At 43.6% G+C, this 24,252-nt stretch overlaps 1 protein-coding gene across 5 annotated transcripts in view; it reads right to left on the bottom strand.

Annotated features, from left to right (window-relative positions):
• LOC115100224 (semaphorin-4D-like) overlaps positions 1 to 24,252 on the bottom strand; it is a 434,534-nt gene that overhangs the window by 302,978 nt on the left and 107,304 nt on the right. The gene's annotated exons all lie outside the window — the stretch shown is intronic.

The raw sequence follows: 24,252 nt of genomic DNA on the forward strand, positions 1-24,252 counted from the left end.
GGCAGGGGCAGCTTTTCGGGGGTTAAGCGCGTATCCCTTTGAAAATCTGCCCCTATATATTTGCATTTTTTTCTTTGTTCAGTATTTCACTCTTCAGAATCTGGTTTCTTGAGCTTTCCATTTCAGTTTTGTCTGTAATTTGTAGTCCCTTATTCCATGTTAGATAAGTGTCCATCTGTGTTCTGCATGTGTGACTGAAGTGCTGTATTTCTGTTAGCGGGTAGCTCCTCTGTAGCGGTTTGAGGCCATTTGGATTGTTCTGTTTTCTCAGTAGTGGTGTATTAGTGTTCTAGGGCCTGGTGTAATATTTGTATTGATGCCTTTTCCTAGTTAAGATTGCTGTTTGAGTCCTGGGAGTTAGTGCTGTTATGGCATGGCAAGATTTTAGGTGGTTTTTTCTTTTTTTTTTGCAGGGGTTTGTTTTCTTTTACATAATGTTTTGCAATGGAGGGAGTTTGTTTTGCTGTTACTGAGTTGACACCAGAATTTGAATTTGTTTTTTGCACTATGGAGGGAATTTTTTTCAAAGAATTACGTGGGGGTGATGCACATAAAAATACATGCATGTATGTTGTTTTATAAACCTCAAGAGTACGCACACACTGGCAGTATCATGCATAAATGTGAACAGGGGAAAAAGGGGCAGTTCATGGGTGTTCCAGGGCAGGTTCAGTATGGATGCAAATACGGCTTTTTCTTTTTAATGTTTGGTAAGTGCTGGAAATAATTGTTACAATATTTCACTCATGATGCATGATGGCTGTTGCAGTTAACCTTACAATTGGTTTCGAAGGCATTTATCTTTAAGTGGGGCTCAAACCTGTAGGCCTAATGCCCACCCATGTTAACCTTGGGCCCCCCCCCCCAAATCTGTTCTGGCTACGCCACTGCCTGGCTGCAGTTCTTTTGGTGTCCCAAGCACCGGCGAGCCTGCAAGTCCCATGGGCAGCACGAAAATTGCCTTACAAATGAGCAAAAGCTTTTAAGGAAGATTTATTTTGGGCCCTCCAAAGGCTCCTATCCTTATACCAGTGTGTTCATGTTAGGGTGTGAGGGTGAGGCTATAAAATCTTCTGAATGCTTTGACAGCTTTCCTGTGTTGGTAGCAGCCCTTGCTTTGTGGCTCATTTGTCACCTTGCCTGCAGAAATTCCTGTGGCTGCTTTTATCTTTCTGAAGTCTGTTCTCTGCCTTTTGGTTTTATATGTTGGTGGGGGAAGGGTGTCAGCAAACCCTTCCTGTGCAGCACGCTCTGGGCAATTTAAACTTTCCCTTCAGAGGTCAGAAGGAAACCTATTTATGATTAGCGTTGCTGTACTTTAACAGCTTCCGCCTTGGTCTGACCCGGTATGGCAAGTCTTTTATGTTCTTATGCCTTTCCCCAACCTTGCGTTGTAGTATCGGAGCGAAAGGGAATTGGCCCAAAGGCGGATTAATTGATCAGTTCATTGGGTTAAAAGGCACCCTTTTAGACTTAAAAATCCAGTCCATATGAAAAAGCCTAAAAGGCAGTGGATCTTCATTTATATTGCAAGGGTCAGTGCTGTGGAAGATAAATTACATGATTAAGGGGTCACTGCCACAAACAGCTTCCAGCATGAGCTAAGAGCAGGGAGCTGAAGTGATGCGCTTGAGATGAAACCTGGGAAGAGTTTGAACCAGGGTCTCAGCTTTCGCAGTTCTGTGCTTTGACCGATCCATCTATAGACGTGCATGTGTGCTCTTTCCATACATTTTTGTGGAAACATAAAAAGATGATGGAAGAAAAAATCCATACGGCCTATCTGATCTGCCCATCATGACTATCCAGCCTGTTTGTTCTGGTACCTACACCCCAGACAGCAAAGTATGCCTAGAGAAGAGTTCCTGCCTCCTCCCCCGCCACCTATGGCCTATAGCCTCCCCTTCCCCTTTTTGGAGAATTCATGCCCTGGGGTTGGTGAGACTGTGCAAAGACTTAGCCCTAGGACTGAGTGTGATTACAACTTCTCAGCCTAAAACTAGAAGAGGGGCTGCAAGAGTATCTTGAATGTAGCAGATTACATGATCTGAATCAGCATGGCTTTACCAGAGGAAGACTGTGTCAATCTTTCCTGGTCTGGTGAGCAAAGGTTGAGATCAGGGCTAGTGCTAGATTCAGTATACTTAGACATTGCCACACATAGGAGGCTCATAACTGATCTGGGCAGCCTAGGGCTTGGTCCTAAGGTAGTAACTTGGCAAACTAAGGGCCCTATTTACCAAGCATTTTTCCTATAGACACAAAATGGAAGAACGCTTTTAGTAAACTATGGAAATTGACAGAGAACTTCAAAACACAAGCAAAGGGATGGCAAAGATCTGACCTATCCCAAGATAAGTAACAACCCTCCTATAAGTTCTTCCTGCCTAATGTTTACTCTCCTATTACTAAATGTACAATCGCTATAAAAATAAATCCCACTGATAAATGATCTACTAGAGAAACTAAATCCCACTGTCTTGCATTACTGAAACATGGCTGAAAGACAGTGATAATGTCCTCCTAAATTAGATTATTACCCCAACTATATCTTTCACTTCCCAAGACACAAATAAAAAGGTGTGTGTGTGTGGAGGGGGGGTGTCTTTTTTTTTTTTGTTACAAATTATTAGAACTAAAACTTAAACCCTACAAAATTGAAATAAACCCTCCCTACGAGGTTGCAATACTAAAATCATCACTTCTAAATATTGGTTTAATATATTGCCCACCTAGAACACGCCAAAAAGACTGCTCACCTCTAATTAAAATCTTCACTAAAGTTTTTCCAACTCTAGAATCATCTCTAATTGTAGGGAACTTTAACCTACATGTAGACAGCACGTGAAATCTTCCTAGATACTATGGAAGCCATGAGTTGGCCACAATATGTAACCAACCCCACTCATAAAGCAGGACACATCATTGACCTAATTTTTGCCAATCACAATAACTGTGTAATCAGTTCTACTCACGACATATTACCCTGGTCTGATCACCAGCTAATTAAAGCTGAAATAACTCTCTTCACCAAACAGTAAACTCTCATATTAATCAATCTTTCGCATTCAGAAGAAAGATAGAACCAGAAATACTTGAAGAAACAATTAAAAATAAAATATCTGAGTTTGATCTCGATAATGCCACCTCATCATTTCAGTCCTGGGATAAAATAACCAATGAAATAGCCGATACCCTAGCCCAATCCAGAAAAAAACATTCCAAAATGAAGGCAACGCAACCAAACAAAAGAAACCTTTGTGTAGCAAAGAGCTAAGACACACCAAACAGACCCTGAGAAAATCTGAAAAGCAATGGCGGAAACGCCTATCTACGGAATCACTAGAAAAATACAAATACCTAAGAACATAAGAAAATGCCATACTGGGTCAGACCAAGGGTCCATCAAGCCCAGCATCCTTTTTCCAACAGTGGCCAATCCGGGCCATAAGAATCTGGCAAGTACCCAAAAACTAAGTCTATTCCATGTAACCATTGCTAATGGCAGTGGCTATTCTCTAAGTGAACTTAATAGCAGGTAATGGACTTCTCCAAGAACTTATCCAATCCTTTTTTAAACACCACTTTACTAACTGTACTAACCACATCCTCTGGCAACAAATTCCAGAGTTTAATTGTGCGTTGAGTAAAAAAGAACTCTCGATTAGTTTTAAATGTGCCCCATGCTAACTTCATGGAGTGCCACATGCTAACTTCATGGAGTGCCCCCTAGTCTTTCTATTATCCAAAAGAGTAAATAACCAATTCACATCTACCCGTTCTAGACCTCTCATGATTTTAAACACCTCTATCATATCCCCCCTCAGCCGTCTCTTCTCCAAGCTGAAAAGTCCTAAACTCTTTAGTCTTTTCTCATAGGGGAGCTGTTCCATTCCCCTTATCATTTTGGTAGTCCTTCTCTGTACCTTCTCCATCGCAATTATATCTTTTTTGAGATGCGGCGACCAGAATTGTACACAGTATTCAAGGTGCGGTCTCACCATGGAGCTATACAGAGGCATTATGACATTTTCCGTTTTATTCACCATTCCCTTCTTAATAATTCCCAACATTCTGTTTGCTTTTTTGACTGCCGCAGCACACTGAACCGACGATTTCAATGTGTTATCCACTATGATGCCTAGATCTCTTTCTTGGGTTATAGCACCTAATATGGAACCTAACATTGTGTAACTATAGCATGGGTTATTTTTCCCTATATGCATCATCTTGCACTTATCCACATTAAATTTCATCTGCCATTTCGATGCCCAATTTTCCAGTCTCACAAGGTCTTCCTGCAATTTATCACAATCTGCTTGTGATTTAACTACTCTGAACAATTTTGTATCATCTGTAAATTTGATTATCTCTCTCGTCGTATTTCTTTCCAGATCATTTATAAATATACTAGCCGTTAAGCCCGTTAAAACAGGCGAGATTCCATCATTCAGACCGGCACGGTTAGAGTCGCTCTGTTCTCCACAACTTCCCTTTTCCTTCCTTCCCCTCCCACCTCCTCCACAACCCCTTCCCTCTCCCAGCCCTCCTTCACCACTCTTTTTTCTCTTCTCCAGAACTTCTTACCCTTCCCACTTGTTCAGTCATATCCTCTTCCCTTTTCCTTCCCCTTCTCCCCTCTCCTTCAGCCCTCCTTCACTCCCTTTTTCTGTACTCCACAACTTTACCCTCCCCACTTACTCACATCCTCTTCCTTCCCCTCCCACCTCCTCCACAACTCCTTCCCTCTCCCAGCCCTCCTCCACTCTTTTCTCTTCTTCAGAACTTTTTACCCTTCCCACTTGTTCAGTCATATCCTCTTCCCTTTTCCTTCCCCACTCACCTTCCCTTTCCTTCTCCCCTCTCCCTCAGCCCTCCTCCACTCCTTCTTTCTCTACTCCACTTTACCCTTCCCACTTACTCACATCCTCTTCCTTCCATCCCTTCTCATCTTCCCTTTCCTTCCCCTCCCACCTCAACCCCTTCCCCTCTCCCTCAGCCCTCCTCCACTCCCTTTTTCTGTACTCCACTTTACCCTCTCCATTTACTCACATCCTCTTCCTTTCCCTCTCCCTCCTCCACTCCCTCTTTTCTCTACTCCACTTAACCCTTCCCACTTACATCCTCTTCCTTCCATCCCTTCTCATCTTCCCTATCCCTCCCACCTCCTCAACCCCTTCCCTCTCCCTCAGCCCTCCTCCACTCCCTTTTTCTGTATTCCACAACTTTACCCTCCCCACTTACATTCTCTTCCTTCCCCTCCCACTTCCTCCACAACCCTGTCCCTGTCCCTCAGCCCTCCTCCACTCCCTCTTCTTCTCTCTGGCCCGCCTGACACTTAAACGCCGCCGCTGCTTCTCCATTGGAGGTCTCCGGGGGGTCTCTCTCTCTCGCGCGGGAAGAAGCAGCGGTGGCCCAGACACAGAAATGGGAGGTCTCCGGGGATCTCTCTCTCGCGCGCGCGCCGCTCCACCGGGCTCGGTGATGAGGCGCGCGCGAGAGAGAGACTTCCGGCGACCTCCCATTTCTGTATCTGTGCCGCCGCTTCTCCCTGCACGCGCGAGAGAGAGACTCCACCGGAGACCTTCCGTGCCGCCGCCGCTGCTGCTGCTGCTCCTCCTCGCCGCTTCAAAGACAGCAGTCCACAGGGCTCCCCTCGGACCGATGTGCTCTCTACTGCACATTTGCGGCACGTCGGTCCAAGCCCATTTATATGGTAGATTGAAAAGTAAGGGTCCCAATACAGATCCCTGAGGCACTCCACTGCCCACTCCCTTCCACTGAGAAAATTGTCCATTTAATCCTACTCTCTGTTTCCTGTCTTTTAGCCAGTTTGCAATCCACGAAAGGACATCGCCATCTATCCCATGACTTTTTAACTTTTCCTAGAAGCCTCTCATGAGGAACTTTGTCAAACGCCTTCTGAAAATCCAAGTATACTACATCTACCGGTTCACCTTTATCCACATGTTTATTAACTCCTTCAAAAAAGTGAGGCAGATTTGTGAGGCAAGACTTGCCTTGGGTAAAGCCATGCTGACTTTGTTCCATTAAACCATGTCTTTCTATATGTTCTGTGATTTTGATGTTTAGAACACTTTCCACTATTTTTCCTGGCACTGAAGTCAGGCTAACCGGTCTGTAGTTTCCCGGATCGCCCCTGGAGCCCTTTTTAAATATTGGGGTTACATTAGCTATCCACCAGTCTTCAGTACAATGGATGATTTTAATGATAGGTTACAAATTTTTACTAATAGGTCTGAAATTTCATTTTGTAGTTCCTTCAGAACTCTGGGGTGTATTAGCATCCGGTCCAGGTGATTTACTACTCTTCGGTTTGTCAATCAGGTCTACCACATCTTCTAGGTTCACCGTGATTTGATTCAGTCCATCTGAATCATTGCCCATGAAAATCTTCTCCATTACGGGTTATCTCCCCAACATCCTCTTCAGTAAACACTGAAGCAAAGAAATCATTTTATCTTCCTCTCTTGTCAATGCATATTACAAGAGGGAAGTTCATTTCTGTCAGATTCTCACAATCTTCAGACATTATACATGTAGATTCAGGGCCGGTTCTTCCATGGGGCAAACTAGACAATGGTCTAGGGTGCCAAAATCCCCAGAAACTTCCACATGCCGCCTACTCAAATTCAAGGCATGGCACCTAGGGTTGCCAACCGCCCAGTTTTGGACCGGACAGCCAGATTTTCAGCTGAAAATCCAGTTTTTACAAGAGGCTTCTCTTTCCACAACTTCCAGGTTACAGGCAAAAGACAGAGATGTAAGCTGTGCTATGTCTCCACTCTCTTGCCTCTTTTCCTGTGTTCTGATTGGATGGGATGGGGAGAGGAGGAGGGGCATAGCACAGCTCTCAGCGCTCCATATATCTCTGCAACAATGCCCTCTGGGTCCCTCCCTTTCCCTCACTGAGTGTTGGGCCAAGACCTAAGAGAGGGGCTGCAGCGAGCCAGCCAAGGGATACAGGAACAGAATCAGGGAAGTTTGAGAAAGAAACAGAGTCACAGGGTGGCGGAAGAGGGGACACAGAGAAAAGGGGAAGGAAAGGAAGATAATATACATGAGAAGCAAATGAAGGGGGTATGGAAGGAAGGTTACAGGCACAACAGGAGAATGAGGGAAGGCAGGAAACAGATGGGGGAAGGGAAGGAAGAGGCACAAAAGAGATGGGGATGCAGGAGGAAAGGAGACAGAAAGAAGGAGGCACTAGGGAAGAGGGAAGAAGGAGGGAGGGAACTAGAGACAGGAGGGCAGCACAAAAGAGGAGTGCACAATGGAGGGGGAGAGCATATTAAGAGAAAGGTGACCCAAGGGAGACAGATGAAAGGCTGGGAAGGTTTTAAGGAAAGGGAGCGGTGGATGTGTGTTTGGGAGACTGTATGTATGTGTACGAGAGAGGAGGCTGCTTTTGGGAATATGTGTGTGTACAAGAGAAGAAGTTGTGTGTTTGGGAGTCTGTGTGTTTATGGGGGAAGTATGGAGATGGGTATGTATTAGAAAGGCTTTAGTTATGAGAGAGAGCAAACCTGCATGAGAGAGACTGCGGTTGATGTGTTTATGAGAATAGCTGAAATAACATTTTATAAAACAAAGTATATTGAGGAGTGCTTGAAAGCCAAATAATCAATGGTTCAACAACTGACAGTTTGTAAACCCCCCTTCCCAAAGCATGACGTTTAGTGGGGTGTCCAGTTATGGTCCATGGAAAAGTTGGCCATCCTAATAGCACCACTAGAGAAGGGAATGAATGCTGGTTAGATGTAGAGGGTGCAGAATACGTAAGTGTTGTGAAGAGCATGTGCTAGGCAGGTGAGAATAGGATGAAGAAAGAGGGTTCTGGGAACTGGAAAAATGGGAAAATGATTGGGGGGAGAAGATGAGAGAAGAGATGCTGGACAGAGGGATAAAGAGAAGGGATACTGGGCCTGTGGACAGGAAGCAAAGGGAGAGGGATGCAGGACTTGGCAGAGTGAAAAGGGGGATGCTGTACCAGCGATACCATCAATAGGCAGGTGTGTAAGGGGAAGGATGCAAGATTGAATGTTCACCTAGAGTGCCTAATACCCTTACACTGAGCCCTATGTAGATTCATAGCACAGCATTCTTATTCGCTATAAAATTCATCTCTCTTTGAACTGTCCACTAAAAGACACTGTCCATTGAGTTTATCTTTTAAATACGAGGTCATGAAATACCTTTAGTTAACTAATTTTATGTTCCCATTGTCTGACCTCCTCCCAATGGATTTCCAGGTGTTTTTATTCCTCTGCATTTAGAAGAGCATGGTAAACGTAATTATGCACACTCTCTCTCACAACTAATGACTTGCTAAAACAGAAAGGACGCCTACTCTAGTGCCTAAACAGAATGTCAGGGATTAAAACAATAGTCTCCCTAGATTAGAATTGGTAGCTGGAATGAACTTTCCCAGAGCATCTCAGATCTGTTGCACAGATTCATTCACAGGTTTATTCTTTTACAGACTCCCGTGTGAAGTAGGCCTCAATGTATTTCCTTTCTTTGTCTCTCAAAACTACAGGAAGCAATCAGAAGTAACACAAGGATGTTGATTTGCTCCCTCCCCTCCACCACTACCTCTCCCCCACAGAAGTCTTTTCGGCAGAACATCAAAAGGCATTACTGGCATTGCCCGACATGCGTCAGTGGGCCCACAGAAACTAACCTGTAATTCAATTAAGTCAATTTCCACAAGAAGACTGCAGGCTAGAGCTGCATTCTCTGCTCTGTAAGCATGTTCTTACAATGCAGTTTTATAAGCTTTCAAAAGATCTTAATATACTCATTTAAAACTATTTCCCACCGATTTGTGTATCCTATTCTTAACCATCTGTCAACAAAGCAAACTCAAGACCTATCTTGCCTAAAAGTTCATCTCCCAGGTTAGACCATGAGAATAATAAATTGGATGGTTCAGTACCAAGGCAGTTATTCCAATCTGGCCTCATTTTTTTTTTATGCATCATGGGATGTTGTAAGCCATCAACCTTTTCTGCTTCGAAGGAGGGGAGAGGTAGGGGCTGAAAGGAAAGAGAAATTTGGATTCAGGGACAACCAACATGAGCCATGACTTTTTCAGTCTGGGGTACTGGTGCTCAGACATTAAGGAAGAAGCACACGACTGCTTCTAAAGCCAAGTCCTTTAGCAAAGCACGTCAAGCAAAACTGACTGATACATGGGGGCAACCTGCACAGCATGGCAGACACTACCACGGGAAGCCTGCTGGGCAGACTGGATGGACCATTGGTCCTTTTCTGCCGTCATTTCTATGTTTCCATCATCCCATGGTGCATCTGGGTGGATCGGTGGCAGGGGCCACCAAGGGTCACAACAGCCTCTTCTTTGTGCAGGCTGGCAGTAGGAGCTGGTAAAGCAGATTATATATATAAAATAAAATGTAAAAATGAAAAGAAACATTTCTTCTTTTCATTCTCCAGAAATGTGTCTTGTTTTTATTTCCAGTTAATTTTTTTTTTGTTTAAATCACTGTACAGAGCTAGCTTTCATATTTGCATTTTCCATGAGGTTGCCAGACTCTTCCATTGGTGTGAACTACAGGTGAAATGGGCAAATGCAACTGGATAGTCAAGTTCAAACTCTGGATGCGCTTCTCTCTCATAATGAGAAAGCATGTCATCGTGGAAGAACAATGATATTTGGGGGTTTTTTTTAACCAATTCAAAGTTTGGAGTATTTGTGTGGGGAAAACGTCCCAAATTCTCTCCCCTGTCACTTAACCTGAAATCTCTCTGATCCGGGGGACAAGGAAAGTTTACAATTCCTTTGATCAGGCGGTAAGCGCATACAGTCTCTCGGTTCACCTAAATGTAAAAGACGACCTGGCGTGTTCCTCCATCCTGTTTTAGTTTTGCCTGGTAGGAAATGAATCAGGGAGCTCAGAGTTTATAGCAGAACACTGGCTGTAGGCTGCATCAGTAGTGAAAGTGCACCTTCCAACTCTGGATTCCCAATAGGAGAGTCAGTGAATGCTCTGCACATGAAGGAAGGACTGATTATACTGCAATTGGGGTATTCCCGCCCAGTTTTTGCAGTTAGAGTAAAAAGCCCAGCATCTGCTTTGCGCACAGTTTTGTATTTTGTCTGTGCCAGAATTTTTCCCTTTTGTTGTGATTTGAGACCTTGTGTTAGAAAGAAAAAAAAAATCCACTATACCATCAGCTTCTGTAGGACGTTTAATGTCATATTTTACTGAAAGTTTTCCTAGATCTTCTGTCCACACTTTAGCCTGTAAAAAAAATTACCTACACAACTGGGCTTGGTGTCTGCAAGTTGGCAGCACGAAGGCTCCACTGCACAGCCAACAGCATGGATTTTTTGGGTACCGGGGATTTTTCCACTTCTGGGTCCGGGAGCCCCCGTGGGGCTGATGTCCTGTTTTAGCCTGCATTTCTCCAAGGTATAAGTTAAAACCCCTGTTAAATACCCAGGGTTAACACGGAAAAAAAAAATACATTCTAAAAACAGGAGTAAACACCAGTCCGATGTAGGACCATCCAATGTTAATAAGGAATTAGCTATTCCCCCAAAGCAGGGAGGTGCCTTAAAGGGCAGACAGTTTAAAGCACATTTTCTTATGCTGGAAATTAACTCCTGGATCAAAGCAGGAGTAAAACTGAACTCGCATTTCTGGTGGCCATTTCATTCCATCGTTGTGCTGAAAGGTGCATTCACCCGGACGCACAGGTTTACCTGCTCTCGAACGCACGTTTTGTGAGCATAAACTTTACTGCCGATTCAGCAAAACAAATGTGTAGGTCAGCTCAGTGCCCTCACATGGAAATTCCATTCTCTCCCAATGCAGAACCGTGGGCTGGCTGAGCACACATTTCCTTAGCACTAGAAACTTTACTCCTGGCCAGAGGTGGAGTCCAGTTTCTAGCTCTGGATCCACCACCGGGGCTCCCTCCTGCCCGAGCAGTCAAGCAGCAGAGATATGCTCCTAAATGCTTTCTCCCCTCCCGAATTAAAATGTGAGGTCAGCCTATTCTGGCCACATATTTTAACTCCTGATGTATTAGCTTACTGCATCAGGAATTTAAAAAATTTAAATTTAAACTGTGCCGAAAATCAGCGCACGGGCTTTTCATGCACACAGACTATTGCATCGGACTGTCAGTTTGGTGGTGTCTAGCTGCTTCTATCATAACAGGAACAGCAATAGAATAAAAACAGCCACTAGAAGTGTGAGAGTTCACTCCACCTCAGACCCAGGAGTTTAATTCCAATTTAAGCTCTAGGGGCAGGCACCAACAGCTGAACAGTATGCATTTTGGCACTGCGCATGCAACCGTTCAGCTGTGCAGGAAAAGCAAGAAAACCCCTGACTGGTGCCAGACTCAGAGAGCTTAAATTGGAAATTTAACTCCTGGGTCTGAGGTGGAGTAAACTCACATTTCTGGTAGCCGATGTTGTCTGTTATGACCACGATTTGCATTTCCAGCATAAGCTCTCTAGGGAAGGCGCCTACAGCTGAACAGTATGCCAAAGTCAGGATGTACAGCACCAAAATACATTCTGTTCAGCAGAAGGTGCCTATCCCTGAGAGCTTATGTTTTGTTTAGCTGTAGGTATACACCCACAAGAGCTTACATTAGAAATTTAACTCCTTCCTTGGTCTGAGGTGGAGTAAACTCACATTTCTGGTGGCCAGTGTTATTCTACTGCTGTGCCCAGGGTGGTAGACACTACTCCACAGGCACAGCATTAGATTAACTTGGCTACCAGGAATGTGAGTTAATGTTTACATCACCTTAGACCTATTGTTCCCAGTCATACACACAATTGAAAATATGTGCGACACTCTCACCCCCATCCAACACACCCCACCTACAACACTAGCCCCTCCATATACACACACACACACAAAGGGGAGGGGGGGAAGGCTATGAAGTGCACAGTTAAGGGGGAGAATGAGAGCACACAGACACACACAAACCCTTCCCCACGCCTCCCCCTGATGGACAGTGTTAATTTAACATGCATTGCCAATGTACCACTGTGCCACTGTGCACTTTTCAGCTGCAACGGTCTGTAACGGCTCTATGGCACAATGGCTTTGCATGCAAGACCATAGCCTAACATTTTCAAATGCAAGGTCATTTGGATAAGGCATGCCAAATGAAATGAAAGGTTACGCTCTCTGGAGCAGACAACTACAGTCATATGGTTTTTCACTCTTTTGTGCCCTAGTTGGGATGCAGTGTGCTAAAAGTGCATACTGTTCAGCTGTAGATGCCCTCCCCAGAGAGCTTATCCTTTGATCTCGCTTGGCATGCCCTGCTCAAATGGCCTTGCATGAAAATTGTGCCCGAGTCGAGATGCACGGCACCAATCTTCCATGCAAGGCCATTTTGGTCACACTCCTTCCATTTCAGGCACCTTCAATCTTTACTCCTGCTTTTAAAGCACTTTTTTGCATTTGTGCAGATTCCACTAACATTTTTAGCATGTTTTAGCACATTTTTTTACACTGGTGCTCACTCTGCATCCCATTAGCTTACTGTATTCTGCAACAGTGCTGGATTCTACAGTGCGCAGAAAGCAAAACTCACGCTAACATTTAACGCCTGTTTTAATACGGGGTTTTATGGCATCGGACCCTGCAGTTGCCAAATAGGTAATGCTGGAGGACCTGGTGACAGATTGTGGATCTGCATACAATTCTGATGAAAAAGTCTTACAACAAACTGGTCAACAGCACCTCCCAGTCATAGAAAAATTCTCATTTCCATTGCTGAGCCCCGCCTCCGGGCATTAGGGTGATAAACTGACAGCGTGATTTTTTTTTCTACAACATCCATAATTTAGAGAAAAACAGCACACTTCCTGAAGTTAAAACTGTAACCAATAAATGGACTGGTGGGCTCGGTTTCCCCACTTCCCCTGTGCATGAATGAATGCCATTTCCAATTCATCTACTTGGAGATGCAGGGCATCTTACATAGGGGAAAGGGGGATTTGGGAGCCCAGCAGTCCGATAGTAATGCTCTCAATTCCAATATAATTCAAGGGGACAAAGAGAAAAAAAAATAATATTACCATCTAGCAGATTTTCACCTTTGTACTGTAAAGATGCTTCAGCATAACTGAAAGCAGAAGCATCTCTTAGTCACAGTAAATCCGAAAGAAAAAGCAAGACAGCGTCACCAGCAAAACTGCAGCATCAGGTTAGTAGAGAAGGTTGCATGTTCAAATAATTTCATGAAAAAGGTAAACTACTTCACACAGGTTGAAAACATGACTTAGGCCTGACCTGATGAGTCTGCGGGAGACGAAAACAGTTCTCTGCTTTCATAATTATCGTGGGCTCAGATGAAGAATGTGTCTGTCCCAGGCAGAATTCTCATCATAGGTGTTGCTTGTAAGCCAGGAATTCTGCAAGATGCTTCTAAAGCAGAAAACACATACCATCTTTTGTCTAAGTGGCTTGATGGTATCTCTTGAATAATCTGTATTTTGTGCAATCACAGGCTTGTACAAATTGCACTGTGCAAAAACCAACTGTGTCACCTGGGGAATCATTCTTAATCTGTATTCGGTAAGGCGAGCAAGCTTTAAAAGTCCTCTAGCACACAGATGGAAGCTATCAAGGCAGCAGCAACTATACATAATCTATTTTTGGCATACTAAGTTTCTATAAGCTTTTGGGGGGTTGGAGAGCATGACATAAAGACGATGGATTTTTTTGTATCTGTTTTGCCAGCTCAGGCAAACTGATTGAGCTAGACATCCAAAGCTACAGGAAGAAACCAGCAGACAATAATAGTATTCCAATTACCTACCTCCTCCGACAGCTGAATAATATGCTGTATCATTAAGCAGCAATATCCAAATAACATGTGAGGAAAAACTAAACAGATACGTGGAGCTGCCAGAAGACCTGAAGCAATGTGAAAATTGGAAGCCCATCAGAGTCCAGCCAGTCAACCTTCTGGTGACCACTGCAGTCCCTCACTTGCCCAACATCTTAAGGAGCTGGCACCAGTGCTGCTGGATACCTGCCACACAACTAGGAGATTTTTAGCCCAATAACAAACAATCGTAATATACTTGGTTTATGCCTGTATGTTTTTAATGTGTTTGAACCAGAGTTGATATGAGAATTAAATGAATAAGTTTACTACAAATTATAGTAATAATAAATCTTCACCAGGAAAAGCCATTCCATGCCCCCGTCCAAAAGAAAAATTCACTGCAGACATTTTTAATTATATAGCGTTTTTCCACTGGGTTACAGGGCATGTCATCCCCTGCTAGAACTCTGTGACTGCTCGTTCCATTATGGAAACAGGAGAAGTTAGCACTGACCATGTCCTCTCCAGGCCCCTCCCAACACATCTGTTGACATAGCACCCCGAAGCAGGAGACAAATCATTTACAGTCTGCAGACAGCAGAAAAATCAATCCTACTTCCCCTGGTTTTCTTCCAATGTGGTTCCCAGATGAAATAAGCAGAGGTTATCACTTTTCAAGTTTGCATTCACAGATTCAAAATGTATTTATTGTTCATTGGTAATGTGGTAAGCTCATAAAAAGCAAAGAAATGCACTACTAAACATTCATTTTTTTTCTAATTATCAAGTCAGCAAACTGCACCAACACAACACTGTCACGATTACCCTCACCAGCTGAAATCCGCACCTCACTCCAGTAACACAGCCCCTCCAGTAAGAGCAGATATGGACAATCATGATTTTGTTTCAATACACTCTAGGCCCCAAATTGAGCCTCCTTTCATTCCAACCAGGACAGAGTTGGTACCACAGTCTGTAATAACCCCATGCATGTTCTCTTAAAAACCCATGGGCCAAATCCCACACAATCACCAAGTTGAGATGAACAGCAAACCCTTCAGAGCCCACATAGCTATGGGAAACCCAACTCTCTACAAATTCTTGCCATTCTCTACCACCATGGCAGATAGAATTATCTTCCCCTCTCCTTATCTGCCAGCCCCAGATGCCTGCAGTTCTCAGAGAGAAGCTCTGAACCTTGGTTGATTCTTGATTCCCCAAAGAGCTGATCCAACAGAACTGAACCAAACCCAAAAAGTCACTCTATAAAAAGACCGCAAGCCGCAGTGCCCACTCAGGATGCAGTAACAGGGTGAAAAGGTGACTCATTTCCCCCCTGCCTTGCCAGCATCATTTCCTGGGCTTACTTCCTCGGTGATCCTCCCCTCCCCACACAGAGGTGCTGAGAGGAGGAGGAGGAGCAGGGGCAGCAGCAGGAGAAGGATCAGGAGACAATAAGAGGCTGGAATGGATGAAGGGCCCCGCCTCTTTCTTCTTCTCAGCCTCAGAAAACAGACGCTGTTTCCTACAGCAGACCAGCAGTAGCCATCTGTTGTTCCCAATGCAGCTAGATGAGAGAGAGAGAGAGAGAGAGACACAGACAGACAACAGAGAAGCCTGTCAGTTAGAAAAGGTGGGCCGTCTGCCCTGCCCGCCAACATAAGGGGTGAAGGCTCGGGCCCTGAGCCTGCTCTTCCCGTAGCCATAGATGGGCCTGAAAAAGGGAAAGGCGGACCGGCTGTCCAAGCAGTCTTATCCATCTCCGCCCCCCCCACCCCCCCCCAGGCTTTGGGGAAAAGGGAGGCGGTCTAAAGCATCCGCAGAAGTCTCTGGAAATAGGGGTGTGCTCAGCAGTGATGGAGGGGCAAGAGCAGGCTATGTGCCCCAGGGAGGGAGATCAGAAGCAGCTGCAGGCCAGGTACATGGGGGTTCTGGCCATAAGGGGGTAAAAAAAAGGATAGCAGGGCAGAGCAAAATGCATGGGACAGGGATGCCTCAAGTCGAGCAAATATGGGGAGGTACTCTGAGGGGTGTCGGGCCTGGTTGGGGGCTCAGGCAGGTTAGCATTATAGGGGGCAAGACAACAGAATGACCCAATATAAGCCGGTGGTGTGCAGGCTGGGATGGGCATGGAAAACTCCCTTACAACGAAGGGAACAGAAGCCAGGCATGCAGGAGGCCGTGAGGCAAGGTGACAAGATGCATGCTGCTCACAATGGGCAGCCTTTCCACCAGGCCTGTCCCATGGGCCATGCCCTATTGCATGGTCCCACCTGGATATGCGATAGGGTGAGTTTGGGCCTTGGATGGCCCCTTCTGCTTCGGGGCCCCTAGCTTGGCCTTGTATGTGGCTACAAGCCACATGGGGTGGGCAAAGATGGGCATTTCCAAATGGATAGTGCCTAGAGATCCCTGGGCAGGGAGAGGTCTCAGCTAGGCCTAATGAGGGAGCGGTGGGTAGGTTACTGGTTTGGTACCACCCGATCAGCATGCAGGGATAGAGGCTACTGCCTGCCTCAGAGCAGAACCAAGTCATGCCCGCAAAGGAGAGCAGCGGCGATACCAAATGTGGGCCGGTGGAGCAGACAGCAGATGAGGCTCTGCAAAATATTGCTTCATGTATTGGCGCAAGAGTTAAAGCCTCTGGGCATTAAGAGGCTGAAAGAGGTTAAAATGCTAGAAGAGAAAAAGAAAGGTGGGAACTAAGGGGAGAAGTCTGGGTTGGAACAGATAAAGGGAGAAGAGAGGAAAAAAAAAAAGAAAAGCGGAGTATCACGAGTGCCCTGAATCTTCTGCAGTTTATTCCAGCAACAAATTCTCGGATGCAAAGTGGACCAAGCCGGAAAAGGGATGGAGTTAGTCCTGCATGCCAGACACTTCGACACTTGTTCCTTGAGGAATGAAGAGTATTACCTTGCTCTGTATTCTCAAAGGGGTAAATATTGGCTGGTCCACATGGATTTTTCCCTGCTAACCAGGTTCCAGGTCACAGCCATCTTTAAGTGATGCATTATAGCCGATGGCGGCACCTTTGGGCACACATTCCTTCAGAATAGTTGCAGCCACCAGTACAGTCCAGTGGGGAATGCCAATATCCTCAGTTAGGAGGATCGGCCACTGGCATTTCTCAGCCTATTCCACTTATATCCAGGTGGGGTGAGCTGGGAAGGAAGGGCATTCATCTTTTCTGCTTGCTGTTTTTTGGTAGGTGTTACAGCTGGGGGAGTGCATCCAAAATCGGTCTGGATAGTGGGTCACTCATTCATTAAATAGGCAGAGAAGCAGGCACCAGCCAGAACATAAGGGTAGAATCTGAGCATGGCAGTGAAAGGACTGTATAGCAACTGGAGGGGCAGGAGCAGAACATAGGAGCAGCTGATCCCCTTTCATGAGACAGCGTCAGGCAGATCCTCACTATCCTTCACCTTGGCCGTAAAGACTTGGGTCACCCTTCATGTATCCAGCTAATCCGGAGGGTTAGCACCCTGCAGTCAATGTTTCTGGGCACAAATCTCCTTTGAACAGTCATTATTCCCAGACTGCAATGGAACACTGAAAAACTTTGGAACAGGAGTCTGAAAAAAAAGTGGCTGGAGAGCCACAGAGGACAGATAAAGCACGAGGAGCTAACAGCTGACTCCAACCTCTTCTGGTCTCCTGCTCGCCTCTCAGCACCTCTGTGTTGGGAGGGGGAAGATCACAGACTTGGTCCTCCCTGTTGGACAGTGGCAACAATATCGTGATTGTAATTGTCAGGAAACTATTGGAAAAGCTTTTTTTTTTTGGGGGGGGGGTTTCAGAAGATCCCCCTACAGCAGAGTAGCACTGCAGGCGAGGATGGTGATGGGGGTGGGAATCAAGCTCTGCTAAGTTAGCCACCGCAGTGTGGCGGGACCACCCCCTGAATGCAGTGGGTGGGGGCAAGTCATCCAGACATCCACTGCCTAAAGCAGATGGCCTAGCTGGCTCCGTGGTGGGTTTGGGGCCTAGCTGGTCCACGGTGAATACATATTAGCATGATTCGGGTACCATTTGGAATGGATTTGTGTTGTAACTCAAAGCTGCAGGCCACTTAAATGGTGTCGGCTCATTGTTTCTATTGTGTTTGGGGTTGGATGGGAGAGGCGAAGGAGGGCAGTGTCCCAACTGCCTCTGTTACAGTTCTTCTAAATCCTGCAAATCCACTCCCACAAGAGTAATCTGCAGTATAATCCAGTACGTCAGATTTAGACAGTTATTAAACTTTTGGCATGTGTGCCAATCATAATTTAACTTCAGAGGTAGTAGTTCTTATAATACAATAAACCAGGGACATAGATGATAATTCAAATTTTAAACCTAAATAAAAGAGCAGAAGTTTATACAAAAGTTATTTAGGCAAGGACAGACTGTAATGCAAGTAATAAAATCAAAGAATATACACAGAAAATGAAACTTTACCTATCAAGTTATCAGACTAATATACTAGCTGTCGGGCTACATACAGTCACCTCACTATGGCCAATTTCAAGGGTCTGGAATAAAATAAATGCTGGCCGGCAAAATATTATGGAGTTTCCTTTTGCATGTCAGACTTACGTATTATATCAACTCCAAGGAAGCAAGCTGAAAGACCAAGGATGCCACGTTAGAAACTAGTTGAGCGATAGACAGTCCAATAAAAAGAGAACACCTTCTATATTTTCGCTTTTGTTAACCTTTTAATTTCAGTGTATTCAAGCGAACCAACACGGCAACCACACTGCTTTAGGCCACATATGATGGCGGAGGTAAGTGGAATTCACTTTGAGGGAAGAAAGGTGGTTAGTGGAGTGCCTCAGGGAGCTGTCCTGAGGCCAGGGCTATTCAATATTTTATTTTGTGAACGATACTGTGGAATGATCAGGTGGAAAAATGTCTTTTTGCAAATGATGCTCGGATCTGCGACAACATGGACGCACCTTAGGGAAAAGATGGAATAAGAAATAATTGGAGCTTGAAAAATGGTCCACTGCTTGGCAGCTTAGTTTTTCTGGACTGGTCTGGGGGATAAGGAAAGATTTATTGTTTTTTCCATAGCTGTTCCTCTACTTCACCTGTGCCCTCCCACCTGCCAGGGCCTCATTGAGGTACTTCCCCATTTTACCAGAGTTGGTATTGTTGAAATTCAAGACTCTTCTCCTCCAGTAGGAGTATTGGTGTTCTAGGGGTTGCTCCAATATTTGCAGTGCTCCCTTTTCATAGATTGGATATTGCTGTTTCGAGCCCTAGGTGATTAGTGCTATTTTGATATGGTAAGTTTGCCACATAGGTGCGAGTTGTCTTTTTTTCCTAAGGCGAGTAGTAAGGGCAAGCATCTTAATTCTGCTCTGCACAGATTGTAAGGGGAGTTTCTATGGACACGAGTATCTGCAGAACAGGAGGTACAGGGTTTTTATGGATGTTCTGTCCCAGTCTGCATAACATGAGTTAATCATAGACCCCAGACTTCACACCAATAGAAGAGGATTGGTTGAAATGATACTATCAAATAATTTTCATAGTAGTTTTAGTCAAGGATTGAAACTAGCCAACAAATTCATTATAGGTCTCTAGGATTACTAGAATTCTTAGAAGAATTTCTCCTGCTCTGGATACTGAAAAGTTTCAGTTCTAGAAAGCCTGAGTTCTGCCTGCAACAATGAATAAAGAAGTAAAGTTTAGCATCTGGCAGATTACAATTTCAGGGGGATGTAAGAAAATCCTCTCACTCCTGTGCTACAAATCAAATCCATTCGTTATGCTGAAAAACCTTTGCTGGAAATAAAGTCTACTCCAACGAAGGAATGTTTAGAGAAGTCAGAGAGAGCACTTTCCTTACAGAATCAGTTTTCTTCTCTATCACGGTATTGCCTAATGTACGGCAGACAAATGATAAACCTGCTTACTTATTAGCTTTCAAGGATTTCTATATGGCTACTTTGGATACAGTGGGAAAGGAAACTATACTTGCTTGTTGTAAATGTTGCACATTATCTATAACTCAAGAATATCTAGAAACCGGTATGAGAAAGCGAAAGGCAGACAGGTCTATAAAGCCTGCCTGAAGAACACTATAAACCTCAGATCCCAAAAACACTCCATCGATCTACGGTGGCGGGTTCTGCATGGAATCATTGCCATCAATAAAGCATCTAAACCCGGAGGTGTTAAAAGCTTGACCTTTCTGCTCAAACAGGGAAATCATTTTTCACATGTTCTTATAGTGACCTTGATTTTATAAGGAAATGAGAATTCAAAAAATGAAAAAAAAAAAGCTAAAAAAGTATCAAAAATTAATTTATTAAAAAAAAAAAATAAATAAAAGTAAGGCAAGAAATAAGTTTTCTTCATCTCAACATATAATCACCATATAAAGGACACAGACATATACACCACACCCCATTTATTAGAGAAACCAAACACAAGACAAAAACCCACCAATGTACACAATGTATTGGATGATGACCTCAATGTCAAATATAAAATGTCCTTTCAAAAACATTTCAACACAATGTTTTAATGACATTACAGGTCTCCTAAGCAGCCAGCCTGAAACACGATATTGCATTTATTTTGTTTATTTAAAATGTATATCCTGCTTTTGTACGTGTATAATACTGCTGGCTAAGCATAGTCTTTGGCGAATGTTCCTTTAAAAACAAAATTAAATAAGAAGTAAATGGAAAGTCATTCTTATTTGCACCTATTTTTTCTTGCTACCACTTGGTAATACTATTTGATTTCTTAGCAGGCAGCGTTTTAAATTAAAATTGTGCAGCACTTGGCCATTCCTATCTTCTTTCAGGCATGAGATCACGATTCAAGAGTGACATTCCTGCTTCTCTTCCCCCCCACACCCAACGCCTCTTGGAGGAGGAGGAGGAGGAGGGTAATGTGAACATGCTCTTCCCCATGGTCAGTAAGAAAGAGATGTATTACTTTGGCAAAACATGTACAAGTTGTCATGCCAATAAAATTTCCTGAATCGAGATGCATCTTTTGGCAAATATGGTATTAAAGCAGAGAAGGCATATGACGTGCCAGTCCTGTGGGTGTAGGAACGTCCCTCTTCGCTTACCTTGACCTCCTTACAGCTAGCAAGGGGGTGCACAGACTGGCCCTGGGCTCAAATGTGAGGGGTCCTAGCTAGAGATCACAGTTCAAAACAACAGAGGTGGTGGTACTACATACATGCAGGGAGGACAGGCCAGATTAAGCAGGTCAAAAAAAATACCAGTCTTGCACACTGATACAAAAACTAGAAGATGACTTGCCTTGCCAAAGGTGCATTTTATGCACACATTTTTTTTAATGCATTTAAAAAAAAAAAGTCAGTAAGTTGGGCCAACTGGGCTTTTTAGATGTCCTTTAAGTTTTTTAGGTCTTCGCTTAATGAGGAAAATCCAGTATCACAGTAACATACACCCATGACATCAATGCACTGCGATAATAGCATTTCTCCACTACAAAATGGATGCAATTTTGATTGATTTTAAACAAAAGTAAAATCCAGCAGCATTAACATCAAATTCTGCATGCTACTACAAGTCCCACATAAAGCATTGTGTGTTGAAACATTATTTGAAAGTTTATTACTTTAAATGTCCATCGCTCTTAATGTCAAATATAAAATGCCCTTTCAGAGTCCATCATCCAGTGCATGCATTGTGTCCACTTTTTTTTTTGTTTGTTTGTTTCTTTAATAAATAAGACAGAGGGAATTTGTGTGTGTTTTTTATATGGTGATTATATGCTAAGTTTTCTTCACCATATCACTTGCTTTTATGTAAGGTTTGTTTTGTCTTACTTTTCATTGTTGGAATACATTTTTTGATATTTTGTAGATGATTGTACTTATTTAGCCAGATTGTCTAGTTTCTTGATTTTATGAAGAACATCTTTTCTATACAGTCTATTGATTTCTCCACCTGTATTTAAACTGACGATTAAGCATCTGTTTCAAAAGAGGTGATGTTGTGTATCTTATAGTTTTCCTGTTGGGACATTGTAGACTGCGTATTGCAAAAAAATAAAATAAAATCATAATAAATAACTAAGAAGAAACTACTCTAGCTCAAGATTAGGGAATACTTTTGCTGTTTACATTTCTTGATTGTTTCAAGACAAAGTAAAGTAAGTATTACAGAATTATTCACGATACTGAAAAGTTAAAAACAAAAATGGGCTATTAATAATGTACTGCATAAAACTGTGAATAGTGAATTGTTTCTGAATTTGTAAATATTTCTCTTGTGCTTTTGGATTTCCATATATAATCTCTAATTTCTTTATTTTTAAAAGGGTTTTAAAAAGGCAATGTTATTTGGCCCCCTTGAGCCTGCACACTCTCTTCTGGGCTATCCTTTCTCTCACTCTTCCAGGGCTCCCTTGCTCTCCTCTGAACCCCCTATTCCTGGATGTACTATTTAACACAACACCACAGTATCACTTCGGCAGGAGCAGTCACAGGAATGAGGCAGGAATGGCTTTGCACAAGTGCTGTTGCTGTTCCTGTTTCTCATTAATGTGTATTTTGCAAGCATGCATTGTGTGGGATTTACATGAACATGCAAAGTGTGATGTTAAGGATGCTGGATTTTACTATTGCTTGAAACCCATCAAAACTGTATGCCCTTAGTGGTGGAATAGAAATGCTGCCTGTTACATTGTAGTGCATTGATTTTGTCATAGGTATATATTACTGTGATATTGATTTTCCTGAATAAAGGAAGATAAACCATTAAGGGACACTTAAAAAGCCCAGCTGACTCGATTTATTGATTTTTTTTATGAATTAAAAAAATGTGTTCATAAAAAATACCTTCAGCAAAGCAAGTCATCTTCTAGTTTTTAAGTATCAATGTGTAACACTGACATTTTTGTCACATTTAATCTCGATTGTCCTCTCTGCATGTGTGTAGCACCACTAAAAGATGTTGTGTTTCTTTATGTGAGCCTTTTTCTATCAGTCTGAACTCTGATCTCTAGCTAGGATTCCTCACATTTGAGCCCATGGCCAGTCTGTGCACTCCCCCCCATCACCAGGCCTGACTGGTGGGATAGATGCAGGGAAGAAAGCAAGCGAAGTTCCTACCTTCACAGGACTGGCGCTTCATAAGTTGCTTCTCCTTCTCTACCCCATTGGCCAAAAGATGCATCTTGATTTAGGAAACTTTATTGGCCTGACAACTTGTACATGAGTTGCCAAAGTAATGCATCTCTCTCTTACTGACCACAGAGGACCACACGCTCACATTACCCCTTCCTCCAAAGAGGGTTGGGAGAGAAAAGAAGCAGGAATGTCACTCTTGAATCATGATCTCAAGCCTGAAAGCAGATAGGAATGGCCAAGTGCTGCACATTTTTTATTTAATGCACTGCCTGCAAAGGCATTAATAGGGACCTTCGTTTTCAGATTTTATTTTATTTTTCCTGGGAATTCATCAGTGTTTATTACAACAAAAATTATATTTATCAGGAAAAGAAATGACTTTTTTTTCCCATTGATTCCTCCCATTTTTGCCTTTGTTGTAACAAACATTGATAAACTACTGGGGAAAATAAATTGAAAACTCAAAATGAAGCTCCCTAAACATCAAATAGTATTACCACCGCACATGAATTGTGTGGGTAACCAGAAAACTAGGTGCAAATAAGAATTCATTTCTAGTTACTTTTTTTTTTATCAGGAACATTTGCTGAAGTCTATGCTTGCCAGCAATATTATACATGCACAATATGGTGTTTCAGGCTAGCTGACGATAATTCAGTCAACAAGGTCTGGCTGCTTGGGAGAGCTGAAATGTCATTAAAACAGCACAAGCTCCTGTTTGCCAGCACACTCATTTTTAATTAGGTCCTCCCCCACTGCACATTTACCATTCACAGATTCTCTGGTCAGGTTACTCCTCAAGAGTCACATCTGAAGAGCTACATTTCATTCCTTCTTAACAGGGGAAAAAAAGGACACAGATGTTCAGTTTAAGTTCATTTCCCAACAGGCTCTGCTAAGGGGAAGAAAATGAACCTGCAATCCTTGCTCAGAAAATGACTTTGGTCTTAAACCTCAGACACTCATTTCGTATCACAACTCTGAGGGGCCGATGCAGTAAGACGTGCGCTGAAAACGGGCAGGCGTATCGAGTGCCCGTTTCCTAATGTGCACGCAGCCACATCCCATGGGGGCCCGATGCAGCATTTAATTGAGGGGCTGCATTAAAAAAAAAGGACACGCTAGGGGAGAATTGAGAGTCCCTAGTGCTCAAATGCATCGGGTGCCCACAATTGCAACGGCCCTCAACGGGAGCGTCCATTTTTATCCCACTTCTTCTGGTCGAGTTTGCTGAAGATGCCCATAGCTAAGTGCCCCTTGATATGGGTGTCTAAATTCTGCATCCA

The sequence above is a fragment of the Rhinatrema bivittatum genome, chromosome 1 (genome assembly GCF_901001135.1).
Source record: "Rhinatrema bivittatum chromosome 1, aRhiBiv1.1, whole genome shotgun sequence".
NCBI classification, from domain to species: Eukaryota; Metazoa; Chordata; class Amphibia; order Gymnophiona; family Rhinatrematidae; genus Rhinatrema; species Rhinatrema bivittatum.